We start from the raw sequence: 15,396 nt of genomic DNA on the forward strand, positions 1-15,396 counted from the left end.
GTGTTTGTCTTACAATTGTGAGTTAATGTCCGATGCATTGCTGTTATGACAGTTGATTGTTATTGCAGCATCTAGGACAACAACGAGCGCCAGTTGGCAGGCTTTTTCCATGAACTATAGAAGAAGAAAAAAAATGACAATATTTACTCAAAGCCAAGCAGAATGAGTCTTGCATCAAAAATAAATAAATCATGGCTGTAGATTTAGGTATGGACAACTAAAAGATGTCCCTAAACCAAAATGTGTAGAGACTTACTTTACTGATATTACCAATAAAGCTAAATAAAGCAAATTAAGGAAGGTTTCAAAGATTAATTATTGACAGAGTTTGAATTTAACTAGCCACACAATAGGCTGGGTGATTAATTGAAGATAATTTTCATGAGCATTTTGTCAGTAAAGCTGGTTCTAGTTCACCTCCAGCAGATCACTAACAAACTACACAAAATCGCATTCAAAATCTAAATCGATTTAACTGGACGTTAATTACATTGAGCTAACTGTTCTGTGATGATAACTGCTTGTAGAACTTCAACAAAACTAGTTTCTACTCCAAACTTCGATTACACGTCTTTACCTCAAATGTACTCCTAACGTGGTAGTCGTGTGATTATTAGGCCCTGTTTACACCGTCTGGTCTTGATGTCCAATTCAGATTTGTTGCCTATATCAGATTTTTTTACCTGTCCATTTACACGCTCTTTTAATTGTGACCCATATTTGATTCACGCGTTTACGTTAATTTCATTACACCCAACTTTAAAATGATTTTGAGGCGTAGAAGGAGGTCAAGGCGTAGTCATCGCGGCTTGTGCCTATGGATTATATATGGTGTCCTCCACCATTGAGAGGAATTTGTGTACGAAAGAGATCTCAGGTCTGGTGGGAGCTAATTGTGGCGGGCTTTAATAAGAAGCAGTGGCACCGAAAGTTTAGAATGAGCACACACACGCTCTTTCTTCTACGTCATTAAACCGCAGAGAAGTACCACATTGTCGCAAGTTTAATGACGTACAAAACGGACTGCCTCAAATCCGATCTGCCTGTCGCATTGTCACATATCCGATTTATATCTGATGTATTTCCACACATGAAGGAAGCCTGAAACCGATCTCTGAATATCTGAATGCATGCGTTTTTTTTCGTGTTTACAGGGTCATAGAACAGATCCAATCTGTCACATATCACAGCAAAAATTGAGTCACATTTAACTGGCAATGTAAACGAGGCCTTAGTGATGCTGAATCAATAAAAGCAGCTACATCTTCTGTTTATAATGCAACACTATGGGGATTTCCTGGGTTTCTTCTTCATGGGTATTTGGAGTTTATACAAGAGAGGGCCCTCTGGCCTTTGGAGGACATTTACTACTGATCACAGAGCTGTGCTTCCCTGAAAATATTCGCATGTGTCACAGCTTTGCTGTCTGTACGCAATTTCATTAACAGCCCAGCCCTTGCCAAATTTAAGTTGACAAGCATCACAGTTTATTTAGCTGATTTTCTCAAACTCAAGAAATGGTTTATATTATCAATGTAAATAACTGTGGCACTTAACATTTATTTTTGTGCAGTTAATGACAGTTTGATAGATAGAATGTGCAGAAAAACATTGTCTTTATGACGCTTACTTAATGCATAACATATATGCACTGATTAAAATAAATGTAATGCACATATTCTTAGAAATGAAGTCTTCATTTGCAGCAATTTCCTGATTAAGTACCATTTTTAAACTTAAAAATCAGCATTTAAACACCATTTTATAAATGTATCTGTTTATCAATCCATCTGTCCATCCATCCATTTAACCGCGCATACATTTAATTTCCCCCTTTCCATTCATTCATTTGTCCTCAAACCAGTACATCCATCCATGCATCAATCAGTCCCTACATTCATCACCCCACACGGTTGTCATCCATCTATCTATTTAGTCATCCATTCACCAGTACTCTATGTCCAATGATTCATTCGTTCATCAATCCATGAGACTTTTCATTTTACAAAAAAAATGTTTACAAATTAGGAATTTCAAATCATTTTAATGTTCAACTTCAGGTATTAAGTTAGAAGCAGTGTCCCAAATCACAAACTTATGCACTATTCAATGCCATATTGTAGTATAAATAGTGTAAGTAGTGTGTTCACACTGAAAACTCAAAAAATATTAAGTGCACTTCAATTACCCGGATGATGCACTCATTTAGCCACTAAAATTAAGTGTGTAATGATGGACACTTCACGCACTCAACGACCGCAGTTTTGCTTAAGTAGCGGAAGGGGCGGAGCTATCGGCCGCACATGTTTGATAACTTTATTTTGGATGGTGAAAGCAAAATTCTCCTACGAGAGTGATTACAGCGCCTCCCGATGGTGAATGCGGTTATACTCACGGCAGGTGTTATTTGATAATTTGGTCGTTTATTTCACTGATTTGGCGACCGTCAAACGTCATCAGGGAAACGGTTTGAATTTCCGCTTAGTAAAAAAACAGAGTGCCATTTGGGACGACACTACATACATATACTATCCTGTTGAGTGTGTAAGTGCATAAGTACATAGTGCATAGTGTGCCATTTGAGACGCAGCTAGAGTCACATTTCAAATCCTTTTTGAACTGAACACAACCCTGGTAAAAAAAAAAAAAAAAGCTGTCTAGCACATGTTAAGCCTTGTTCAGCACATTTAATGTGGCATGACAAAAACCAGCACAGATGGAGCACAAATGCACAGACGACTTTGTGCTAAATGTGTTCTCAAATGACACATTGCAGTACATGCAACAGTCAGCTAGTTGAGAAGAGGTATGATTCTTATTTTCTTATTTTTTTTAATTCATGAATGTGCATTTAAAGAGAGATCCAGGCCCATTCACAGAGACTTGAATATAGAAATTACCTAGCAACTGCTCAAAGCAACCACATACCGCATTAAATTCAAGTCTAGAGCAACATCTTATTTTACCAGAGCTGCAAACGACAAAGAGTTGAGAAAACTACAGACATTTGCAATTATATACACATTAGCAACATTCAACATCATCACGCATGATAGTCCATAGCTGCACATCACTGTGCCAAAACTGCATCACAATAATCCCCATTTTTATGGTAAAACTGACATTTTTAATGCCTGACAGAATGAGACACGTCAGAGAGTGGTTTCTTTCAATCTGTGCCTGACGGCAGAAAGAGAAAAGCACCTACTGAAGTGACCATTTGAAAAGAGCCCCCCTCTTTCCCCACCCGCTTCCCCCTCCGGAGACTGAGATGAGAAGCACTGGCTGTACTTCACATGGGCCACAGGAAAGTCCTGACTTAAAAAGCACATTTAAGAACCCGTGAAGATGAAAAACACCCCAATTATCTCCCCAACCCCCTGCTGAGCCCCAAGCTGTTTTATGACATTAAAACCTGCTAAATTATGAAACGCCACACGGCTGAGAATACAAATGAAAAAACGGGGACTTCTTTTTTTCTGAATCGTTAGCGTTTGTAGGGTATGTGCTGATGGTGTTATGATATTCTCAGTGCTTAGAGTGATGACTTTGCAGTCACATCCCTCGCGGTGATGCTGTGGGGCTCGCCAAAGGCTACGTTGAAACACAAGAGGATAATGACTAAGATGAGCCAGCTTGGAGATTTCATACAATACCCATTGAGGATTTTTCCATTTATTAAAAATGACATTTGTTCAATTAATTCCAATGAATGAATTCATTATTAATTGGCATATATTTACAAATAATTGCACTGCATTTCATAACGTCACTGCTAATGTTGCTACTGAGGTTAACATTGAGGTTAAAGGAATAATTCACTTAATAATTAAAGATGTGTTATCATATTTTCCCCCTAATGATGTATGAAACAAGTATGATGTGTTTAAAAGTATTAACGCTAAATAATTAAATATATTTTCCATTCATTAATATACCAAATTATGCACCAAAATACAGATTATGATCTAAATCTTTTGCATTCACTCACATAAGCAGAGCAAAATAAGTTATGCCAAGATCAGACTGCATGATTTTCAAAGTAGTTGTGTCACAGATGTTTTCCCACTGCATGACTATTTGGAGAAGTATTCTGTCGGTGTGTTTGCACTGCAAGATGGATCGGTGACACTGCATAACTATACAATAGGAAGATTTGCTGACAACTTTGCCTCGATCTGCAAACAACGTCTAACAACCACTAAAATACCATTAAAATATCCACAAAAAAACACAAGAAGAGTTGATATTGAATACGTAATCTGTTTTGCAGACTTATGAACTTACAATATGGCAAATGTTTTAAAGAATGCTAAACTCCAAAAAAATTTTGACTATATCGAGACGGAGAAGAAAATTAAGGGGTGTTTTTCTACATAATCAAAGCATTGGAATGTAGCATAATAAAAGCTCTGCTGCCTTTGTGTCGCGTCACACGCATCTCTCATCAGCAATTGTTTTAGCGTTTCTCTTGGTTCTCTCAGTGTTGAATACTTTAGCTCGTGCATCAACATGACTTCTGCAGTAATATCTTAGGATATAATGAAGACCACAACTCCCATGATTCCACATACAATCATGATGTCATCAGACACCTTTTGTTTGTTGTGAATAAGTGCCCTCTAATTACATAATGTGCGATTTTTACGCACTCCCAGAAGAGAGAAATAAAAAAAACTTGACAAAATAAGTCTCAAAAACATAAGAGGCCAAATTTGAATGCATGCTTTATCAGATTGACTGACTGCTTTTCTGAATCTAGGAAAACACATGGCTAATAACAGGAGGAAATAGGGTCACCATGTCAAAAAAAAAAAACATGTTTTGGATTCAAGAATGGAAAGAGACAAAATTTTCCACAGTACTCTCAATTATCAGCAGTTTCCATGAACTAAGCATATAAATCAATCCATTTTCTAAACATATCATTCCTAAGCAGCTTCCCGCTGGGTCCTAATTCTTGCCTCATAAGAAATGTATTCAGGGCTGCTGTGTTAAACTAATACAAATTAAAGAAACAAAATCTTTGTTAAAATCTCATCTAGGAACAAGCCATCAATTAGGATCAGAGTTGGGGAAAGATACTTTTGAAAGTAATGCATTACAATATTGAGTTACTCCACCAAAAATAACTAGTTGCATTGCTTAGTTACTTTTTATGGTAAGTAATGCGCTGTTACTTTTGAGTTAACTTACTTTTTATTACTTGGCTGAGGCTTGATGTCTTTCAGAACTTGTTTTTTTTTTTTTTTCGTTCTTTCTTTTTTATTAGAGGAGCTCTGCTATTAACACGCTGTATAAATTACACCTACATTTACTTAAAAAAACACACACATAAAAAAAAAAAAAGATATTTTAGGATGATGTTATCCGAGAACTTCCTGACCCCAGAGCTATGCTTGCCGTATATACAGATTATTGAAAGTTTAAATGTGCTACATTTGTACTTTTTGTCTCAAGTAAATCATTGTCCACTGAGACTACAATCCCCTTTTCCATTTTTTCAATGCGTTCAAAATAATCAACATTCTTTCATTGACTTCGTGATTTATTGTGACTTCTTTAATTTTATTTCAGCTATTTATTTTTAAAAGCTAATTAATTTAACTCAAAAGTAACTCACATTACATTTTCAATGAAGTAATTTAAATATCATTACTTATTTTTTAAAATGCATTACTTTAAGCGTTACTTAGAAAAGTATTATTACGTAGCTCATGTTGCTTGTAATGCATTTCCCCCAACACTGATCAGGATCATATAATCAGAAATAAAAGTCTACTGAGAAGCTACTGTAACACTTATCGGGATTAAAAATCTCAGTGAATTAAAACTTCTCAAAAAATACAAACAGAAAGACATTGGCATCAGTACAGGCGAAAAAATTCTACAAAAAATCTAATATTGTGCAACCCCATATTTAACAGGGTTCAAATCAAATTAAAAAGACCTTTTCATTTTTGAAGTAATCAAAATTTATGCATGATGAGCCAGTTTGTTGATTTTTTTTTTTTTGGAAACTACCTATTTTAATGACTATATCTTGAAATAAAAATACTAATACCATGACATATCCCAATCTCTGAATACTGACTTTAAAAAGAAGAGCTTCTTGAGCACCAAATCAGCACATGCGATTGATTTCTGATGGATCATGTGACAGCAAAAACTGAAAATCGCTACAAACTACCCAGCCATTTCTTTCAGTGAACACCGAGATAACATTCTGTTTGCTTGTTTAAGGTGCTGATAGAATGTGTGGCTCTTCTTTACATCAAGGTGATGGCTACGATCTGTCAGGTCTTCCCAGCAGATTACACACTTACACAGGGGTCACAGAACCAGGTCTTTGACATCTGTCACACACACACACACACAGGTCTGCCTGCGGACAGAGCTACAAGACAGGAAACAATTCAAGCAAACCTACCCAGAGGACATCTGATCACTTCCACACGCGCAACAAATAATCTTTCTCCACAATTCCCCAAAGACAAGAGGAGAGAAAGAGCGAGGGAGCGGGATTTATTAACACCCATAGGCTATTCAGGTCTGCGGTTGTTCAACGATAAGTCCGCTGATAACCAGTCATTTCCTGAGAACAGACCATACGGTGTGCTGCAGCTTTTGTGGAACTGCAAAAAATTTCCATTTCCAATTCCAAACCCTTAGACACTGTACGATGTTTAACCCCCACGGTCCAGGCCAGACCGTATCTGCACGTCCCCATTGGCTGCAGCACGCAGGCTAAAATCCAATTTCAGTGATAAGCTTCAGATTTGCCGTGAGGGCTCGAGTTGCGTTCCTCTCAGGATTGCACACATTTATTCAAGAAAAGGGCAACAGAAACGGGTCGGCAGTGGCAAGGTGCATAACAGCCATCTGGGTGTGGTGAAAGAGCATAGACAGGTGTAAAGGGATGATACAATTCATCTTCACACTTCTCCGCTCAAGAACCAACCTCTTGCTTTCCAACCCCTGATCCCTAAAACCAGCACTGCATAAACTACTTATGGGCATAAACCACATGCTATGGACATGAGAAAAGTGTAAAAGAGCTTTTATACATCTAGTAGGGTGGCCGGGAAAATTGCAGGGCATCTCTGAAGCTATGTGATGGTCATATTGAAGAGGGCTAATCACATCCACAAAAAGTACTAGTGCTAGATATAAAAAATTAAACAAAGCACTGGATAATTAATTACAAACTGTGATATAAAGCTTTTTCTCCATTGTCATATTCTCTGTAGTTTCATGAACATGACTGGCTATTGCTTGCATTAGTATTTGCATGAAGTGATCTGATTGGCTGATGCCTGCATTGGCAAGCAATGGACCCAATGCAGCTCGATGAATCCACAATTTAGTTCGGCAATGCTCGACGTTACTCCTTTCAAAATCATATGCAAATACATAAAATGTGCTGCAAGCCAAGAAAACATACATGAAGAAAACAAGAAAACATGTATTTGTATAATAATCTAACAAATTGTTATTTTTATACCATGTTGGCAAGAGTTACTCTTGGATAAGTTAGAGAAGCATGTCAGAACACTACAAGGAACCTTAAAACTAGGACATTAAAGGGGAAATGAAGCACGCAGTCAAGTTTACATTATTTTGTACATTGGATTCCACTTTAATAAAAAATATATTAAATAAACTTGATTAATGTAACCCATTTAGCAGAAAACTGCATGTTTTACTATAGATTTTAGCTCTTGGGCGCCGCCATCTTGGAATGTCGCTGTGTCTGAAATCACGGGGATGGTTTAGTTCCCTCAGCTGAACAGATACAAAAGCACATCAAATGATCGGTTATTAAAAGGGGAAAAAAGAAAAATAGAATAAATATCTATACTTTTATATTAGACACACATCTATGCTTGTATTTGCTGCAGCTCCACATCCACAACTTCATGCATTGGGTTAAAGTAGGCTTTACAGTCTCCTTTACCTCCACTGTATCTGTTCAGCGGAGGGAACTAAACCAACCCCATGATGTCAGACACAGCGACATTCCAAGGTGGCGGCGCCCTAGATGTAAAATCTATAGTAAAATATGCCGTTTTCTTTGAAATGGTTACATTAATCGAGTTTGTTTAATATATTTTCATTAAAGTCGAATCCAATGCACAAAATAAGGTAAACTTGACAGTGCTTCACTTCCCCTTTAAGGGTGCTTTCACACCAAGACTTCTGTTTTGGAACCTGGCACATTTCCCCAGTTAGTGTGGTTTGTTTGGCATATGTGAATCCAGCAATCGCGCTCGGATCTGCGGCAAAACAATCGGTCTGAGATCGCCTGAATGAGGTGGTCTCAGCTTGATTAAAACAAACTCTGGAGCGGATTGATTGTAGTGAGAAAGCCATACGATCCAATGAAGTACCGAACCACGCTATATCAGTGTATTATGGATGTGTAATAGGCATATATACGGCTATATGAAGAGACAATTATTAGTAGGGCGGGATGTTATAATTCGTAGCGGTTAATGTGCGTTTCAAGTCAAATTCAAAAGTGAAAGCACGCTGAACTATTAACAAGAGCTGTGTATTCATTAGGAAAAATTACCAAACTGCCCAAACTTCATTCACTGTAGGCTTTGCTAAGCTAACTCTGTAAAAGCCAATGTCTCCCTTTGCATTGAATTGAGCGTCTTGCATTCAGATATGTTGTTTATGTTAATACAGCAACATTACCCATCAACTAAAGTTTAAAATATGAGGTTTTAGTGGACCACCCCTTTTCAGATAGTGACTAATTTATTTATGAACTAGTCCTTGTCGAAAACAAATGTCTTTAAAATGTTGCAAAAAAAGGTTGAAGGTACACTATAAACAGTACAACATGCAGCACATCATACATCATATGCACAAGCACATCTACAAAGCAAAATGCAGTAACACTCTGCTATATAATTTCATTTAGAAACTAATTTCTTCATTTCACATTCACTTTTGCTCAAGCATGTCAAATCTGACATTTTATTTTCAAATTCTACAAGTAAATGTCATGGAGTAATTGCATCAGCTACTTCAAAACCTTGTAATTGGCCTAAACTCTGTCAGCAGACATTTCCATTTTGTAAATGTTCAAACCATTAATATGATGATCCTAATGCAACAATAGTTTGTCTTTACTTATATCCCAGCATCAAAACAGAAGTGCACTGTAAAACAAATGAAAATGAGGTTTATTTATAACTCCTGAGTAAAATGAGAATAATCCTGTCAGGCAACAGTGACATTAAAAGACACAAAATGCAGCTCCAAAACACTTTTTAATTATCACTTTAAATCTTTATACTTTGCACACATTTTTTTAAAAACTAATAGGATATATTTATCAGCAATATGTGTTTTGTAAGGAACTGAAAAACATTTGATGCTTAATAAAATTAGTATAATGACAATTGTTTATATTATGCACACTGAATGACATTTTGCCTACACCAGGGATTCTCAACCAGCTGGTCTCTGTAGGTGGGCCGCCAGATAGCTTAAAATTAACTTAAATATTATACTATAATTATTTGATTTCATTATTAGATTTGGAATAATAGAAGGCCAAATAATTGTTTTGCTAATAAATACAGCTTTAAAATAAGCATTTTCTCTAGACAATCAATTTGGGCCTTCAAAAAAAATTTAAGAGAAAACGGTGGGCTTGGCCTACACCATGGTTTCCGCTACATTCATTCTTCTATGGCAGGGCGTCACACCAAAATTGCTGAAGTGATCAACCAAAATCCAGCTTCTCATTTAAAACATCGTCATTGTTGTTGTTGTTTTAAATAGCTGGTTATAATTGCACCAAATCTTAATAAAAGGTAAGTGAATTATAACAGCGCAAACTTTTCTGTAACCATAGTAGTGCTGTGCGTTATTTGTTTAACCCTTTAAGCTTATTGACAGGTGCGTGAGGCCAGCAAATACGACATAGCTTTCAGTTGGAATGACCACAGTTTCCATAATTTAAATTTATTTATAGATAAAAGTCTATGTTTCTGGATCTATGACTTTATTTTGCTGGAGTTTATATCATTTCACTTTACTTTATGATGCATCAATGCCTCTCTGTAGGTCTATTAGAGACATTCATTAATATTCCAAGCAAATCTAATAAATGTTGGAGACACTCACAACATAAAAGCGCTAAATTGCACTTGAGGAGCATATATTTGGGGGGGTGTGCAAGAGGTTTTGTGCACGAGCAGAGGAAATCGCACGCAAGCAAAAAGATTGGCATGCTCATATGGCATAAATGCAATCTCCACCAGTTGGTAGATTTGTGTAAAAAGTCTGCTGCCATAGCTGGAAAAAATCCCAGAGGAAACACTGCTACACTGTAAAAAAAAAAATTCTGTTTCAGTGTGGAGTTTGCATGTTCTCCCTGCGTTTGCGTGGGTTTCCTCCGGGTGCTCCGGTTTCCCCCACAGTCCAAAGACATGCAGTACAGGTAAATTGGGTAGGCTAAATTGTCCGTAGTGTATGAGTGTGTGTGGATGTTTGCCAGAGATGGGTTGTGGCTGGAAGGGCATCCGCTGCGTAAAAACGTGCTGGATAAGTTGGCGGTTCATTCCGTTGTGGCGACCCCAGATTAATAAAGAAACTAAGCTGACAAGAAAATGAATGAATAAATGATTGACGTAATGAATCAAGTTAAAGTAACTTAAAAGCACTTGCTGTCATGACTTGCCATATATTTTTTTGGGAGAGAATTCAGAATATTGTTTAGATTTTTTCCTGTACAGTTAGATTATTTTTATTAATATTACAGCAGATGTTGAAAATGTTTTATTAAAAAAGACTGCTTGCAGCTATACTAATAAATACTTGGTCATCATAAATTACATGATCAGGATGCTTGGAGAATCAATCATTGTCTTTTTTTGTTTTTCAATTTTTACTGTGATATTGTATTTCAGAGAAATGGATGAGAGTTTGCATTACACTAAATGACAAATACATTACTCTTAATGAGAAATCCTTTGCTTTAGCTCAGTGTTTCTCAACCACGTTCCTGGAGGACCACCAGCACTGCACTCTTTCCATCTCTCCTTAGCCAAACACAGCTAATTCAGACCATCAGCTCATTAGCAGAGACTGAACGACCTGTAATGGGTGTGACAGACAAAGGAGACATCCAAAACATGCAGTGGTTGAGAAACACTGTTTAGCTTACATCATGCATCCACATGGTTGAGTAACACTGCTTCAGCTTAAATCACAAGATTGTACAGAAACTTTTATTTTTAAGTAATTTTAAACAGCAAACTCCATTAAAATATCAATCCATATATGAGACATGATGAACACTAAATTAATTAGATAATTTTCCACTGAAATGCTTATAATAAACTGCATCCTTAAGATTAAAGGGGACAAAATCTGGGTTTTCAAATTCTTTTGGCAACATAGTGCAAGCCAGATTAAAAATATATACTTATTTTTTCCAAACACCACCAGGCAAGCAATGTCCGTTCCATCATGCATTTCCTGTCAGACCTCCTGTAGACTTCAACATAGTAGAAAGAGCGGGGGTGGGGGGGGGGTGAGATGGAAGAAGAGATGGCAATCTAGCAACTTTTGGCTCCGTTCCAGCACTGTCTACGGCGCAACGCTGGAATTGGCATGCCAGAGACGAACTCACTGAGGTGAATCACATGACATTATAGAGGTCACGCATGGGCCCAGCCACCTAAAGAGCCCAGATACAAGCAAGAAATAGTATTTTACACACCACTGGTCCACCTGCTTCCTTCACAACTCCCGAATTCAGCTTTTAATCGAAGCAATACAATTCATAGGTCTTAAAACTAGTCACACTTTACTGGGCTGCCAAAGGACCCCTAGAGATGCGCTGAAAAAGGGGGCGCCAAAAAGTACTCTATCATCAAATGAAGAGTGTGCTGGAACGCTGAATTTTAAATTACAGCACCTGGCTGGATAACAATGCTAAATGAGATCAAATTGACAGCTAGAATACCTTGGAGACCGTATGTCTTGCATGGTTCACACATGCAAATGTCATGAGAGGCTTTACAATCACTTTGGTGGCATCTGTTACACCGCTTTTTTGCATGAATTGTTTCATGATCGCGCGGTGAGAATGAAATGTTGATCTCTGATGAAGATGCCTTTCATTCACTGTGATTAGAAAACAGTCACAATGGCAAAGCTCAGCGTCTTCTCGCCCATCGATTTTAATTGAGGCTTGATTACATATACAATGAACTGTGCCGGGTCACGCTTTTTGTAATCTGAAATATTTTCAGCTTTATTGAAAGAGCGAACCGAGTTGATTTCTCTTGGGCATATAGCGTGGCACAGTACAAAAGACTATATTACAATCGCCGGATTAAACAAACGTGGCACGTTGAGAGGGATGATTAATTCATGGAGGTATTCTCCATTTCATACATTTATGAAGGACGTTACCAGTTAAAGTGCATTTATGTATTCCGAGCACACCTGGCTCTTCTTTGAAACTTTCAGCAGGGGACGACTCTCACTTCCACACAGCGAGAAGTGTTCTCATGCTCCGTCTGGGCTTTTACAAACCCCCAGCCTCGTTTAATACCTCAAGTATAGGTTAATTTAAAAGACAGGCAGCATATCATTTTACAAGGGATGATCCTAAACAATATTTAAACCTCAGTGCAGGCTGTAAAAAGAGAGATGTTTAGTCTCTGAATGGGATAAAGCCATGCATCCTTTCAGCACCAAAGACAGTTCCCTTTGTCTGAGAGATCTGGACTGCTTTAAATAGCTCAAAATAAAGTTTTTGATGTTCCAAGAGATGGGTTGCAGCATCCGCTGCGTAAAACATATGCTGGATAAGTTGGCGGTTCATTCCGCTGTGGCAACCACGGATTAATAAAGGGACTAAGGAGAAAGTAAATGAATGAATGAATGAATGAAAGTTTGTGATGTTTATATATCATGAAACTATTTTTATGATAATTTATTTAAAATCTTTTTGAAAAAAATTTTTTGGAGTACTTTATAGTTTATTAAATGTATTAAATATATTTTATTACATTCTCAAATTAAGGTGTTCTTTAAAGGGATAGTTCACCCAAAAATTTAGATTTTGCCATCATTTTTGTACACTGAAAAAAAATATTCAGAAATGATTCCTTGGATTTACTATTTTTTTTTTTTACGTTAGGTGGCTGTAAACAATTTATTTGGTCTGAATTTAAACTAACAAATTAAGTAGAAATTTATTAAATTTAATTTGTTTGTTTAAATTCAACACAAATAAATTGCATTTTTGCACATATCATTTTTTTTCAGTGCATCCTTGACTTGTTCCAAACCAAAATAGAGTTCAACAGTACAAAAAATTGTCTGGAACAAGTAAAGTGTGAGTAAATGATGGATAAATTAAATTTTTTGTGTGAACTATCCCTTTAAGAAATCAAACATTAAACAATTTCTGCACCTATTTCAAAAATCCCATGCCTATCTCATGGTGAAACAGCAGGTAAAAGCTTCTAATGTCTGTCTGTTGGGGTTTAATTAGAGAATGTGAAAAATTACAGAACACAAGGGTTAAACAGCTGATCACCAATAAGACACGAGTGTACGCTGTTTCAGCAGACCTCCATTCTGCTCATTGCAAGTCTAAGCAAAATTCTGATCTCAGAGCCAAAGAGTAGTGGTCCACTTGCAATGTACTGCAGAATAAGCAGTAAAGACTCCAACTGTCTCTGAGACCATCACACATTACTTTCCATGCAAAATGCTTGGATTATTTATTGTCACTACAGTAGGTCAATTAGATTTATTTGTATAATGCATAAAGGTCAGTTATTCCATATGCAATATCTATAATCTATATTCATTTGAGCTCAATAAATAAATCTGACGGCATTGGGACACAACTACACTTTACTTTCAATACAGTGCACAGTCTTGTTCATTACACAGAAGTGTCTTCAATGCAGCATGAAACAATCAGCATCCTTTCAAAGGCTGATTCATTGCACAGTACAGCACAAGACTCAATGAAATATCTTAGACTGTCTCTCTGTTGCACAAACTGTAATATAAAGTTTATCCATGCACAAAGCCCTTAAGATTTACGCACTTTGCATAAACTTCTATAGTAAAAATAAGCATCCAAAATACATCAAATATTACTGGTTGACTAAAATCCATCAGTGCATGTCTTTATAAAACGCAATTGTGAAATATAAAATCTCTTACCCACTTTCCTGCTCACAGACGATGCGTGATAATTCCAAGAACAGAAGTAAAACTAGTCTTCCATCTCTCCAACGAGCCGTGCGTAACTTTCCAAGGGATGCTCAGCACTTCGGGATTGAGATGCGCTGGGAAACGAGGGCTGGCTTTAGTTTATGGCAGTTCAGACACACAAAAAGAGCGAGGTGAGCACCGGAGAGTGTGCCGGCGGACAGTGCCTTTTGCCGCGTTCTCACCCGCTGCTGATGCGGTGCGTGTGCGGTAAAGCATACAGATCTCACCGCACGCTGTCCGTCACTGCGCTCTGCCTCCCCGGGTCCTAAAGCTGAACCGCAGCGCCACTGAACTTTCAGCAATTGTGATTGCGCTGCGAGTGTTGCATTAAGAAATGTCTTCACGTGCTTTATACAATTGTTCAACTGAACTGAAATTATACGGACAACTGATATATGCAGAGAGAATATATCAGATTATAGCTGATATATTTGTTGTAATTTATAGGCTATATTAATGTATGTAATGTATATGTAGTTGTAACTCCAATCGTTGAAAAATATATGTAAATAGCATACATTTAGATAGATATATGCAGATTCTCATATACCCTTACAGGCTATATGAGAATCTAAAAAAAAAAGCTACAATCAACTGTTGATTTACAGCCAGGTTCGACGTCATACTACGTAAAATATATGTAAATAGCCATTTTTGCAATATTTTTAAATGCATGTTGCATGGCATTTAGCCTATTTTAAATATGCGAAATCCAAACACTGTCATGGGTGTAATTTGCATATTGCCATCAGATTTACGGCTATATTAGAATCTACAAAATAACTGTTGATTTACAGGCAGGTTCGAACGTCATACTACGTAAATATTATAATTAAACCCGACATATATGTTGGAGTAGGCTAAAGTAGGCTACTACTCCGAATAGCAGATTAACGTTAGGCCTATTTTAGCCGATAAACATGTTATAAATCTGCTTTTTTTAAAGGGAAAACAGAACAAATTACCAATTACTAATCATATTTGACTGAAAAATCGCTCTGAAGTGTGTAAAAACATGCTCCAGCAAATGTGAAGTTGCACGCCAACTAAAACCAAACGCATTAATCACATCCGGTTTCTTCAGGTGTGTAGCTAACGGCTGTTTCCTCCTTCATGGAATAATGC

At 37.0% G+C, this 15,396-nt stretch overlaps 1 protein-coding gene across 8 annotated transcripts in view; it reads right to left on the reverse strand.

Moving 5' to 3' along the window:
• Positions 1-14,516, reverse strand: part of robo1 (roundabout, axon guidance receptor, homolog 1 (Drosophila)) — a 553,775-nt gene extending 539,259 nt beyond the window's left edge. For 4 of the 8 annotated variants that reach the window (XM_087282423.1, XM_087282421.1, XM_087282414.1 and 1 more), the window contains exons 1-2: positions 14,454-14,516; positions 14,221-14,345 (exon numbers count right to left, since the gene is read on the reverse strand). The gene's annotated coding sequence lies outside the window, so the exon portion shown is untranslated. 8 annotated transcript variants of the gene reach the window in all.
• Positions 14,517-15,396: the final 880 nt, after the last annotated feature.

The sequence above is a fragment of the Danio rerio genome, chromosome 15 (genome assembly GCF_052040795.2).
Source record: "Danio rerio strain M-AB ecotype USA chromosome 15, GRCz13ab, whole genome shotgun sequence".
Taxonomy (NCBI): domain Eukaryota; kingdom Metazoa; phylum Chordata; class Actinopteri; order Cypriniformes; family Danionidae; genus Danio; species Danio rerio.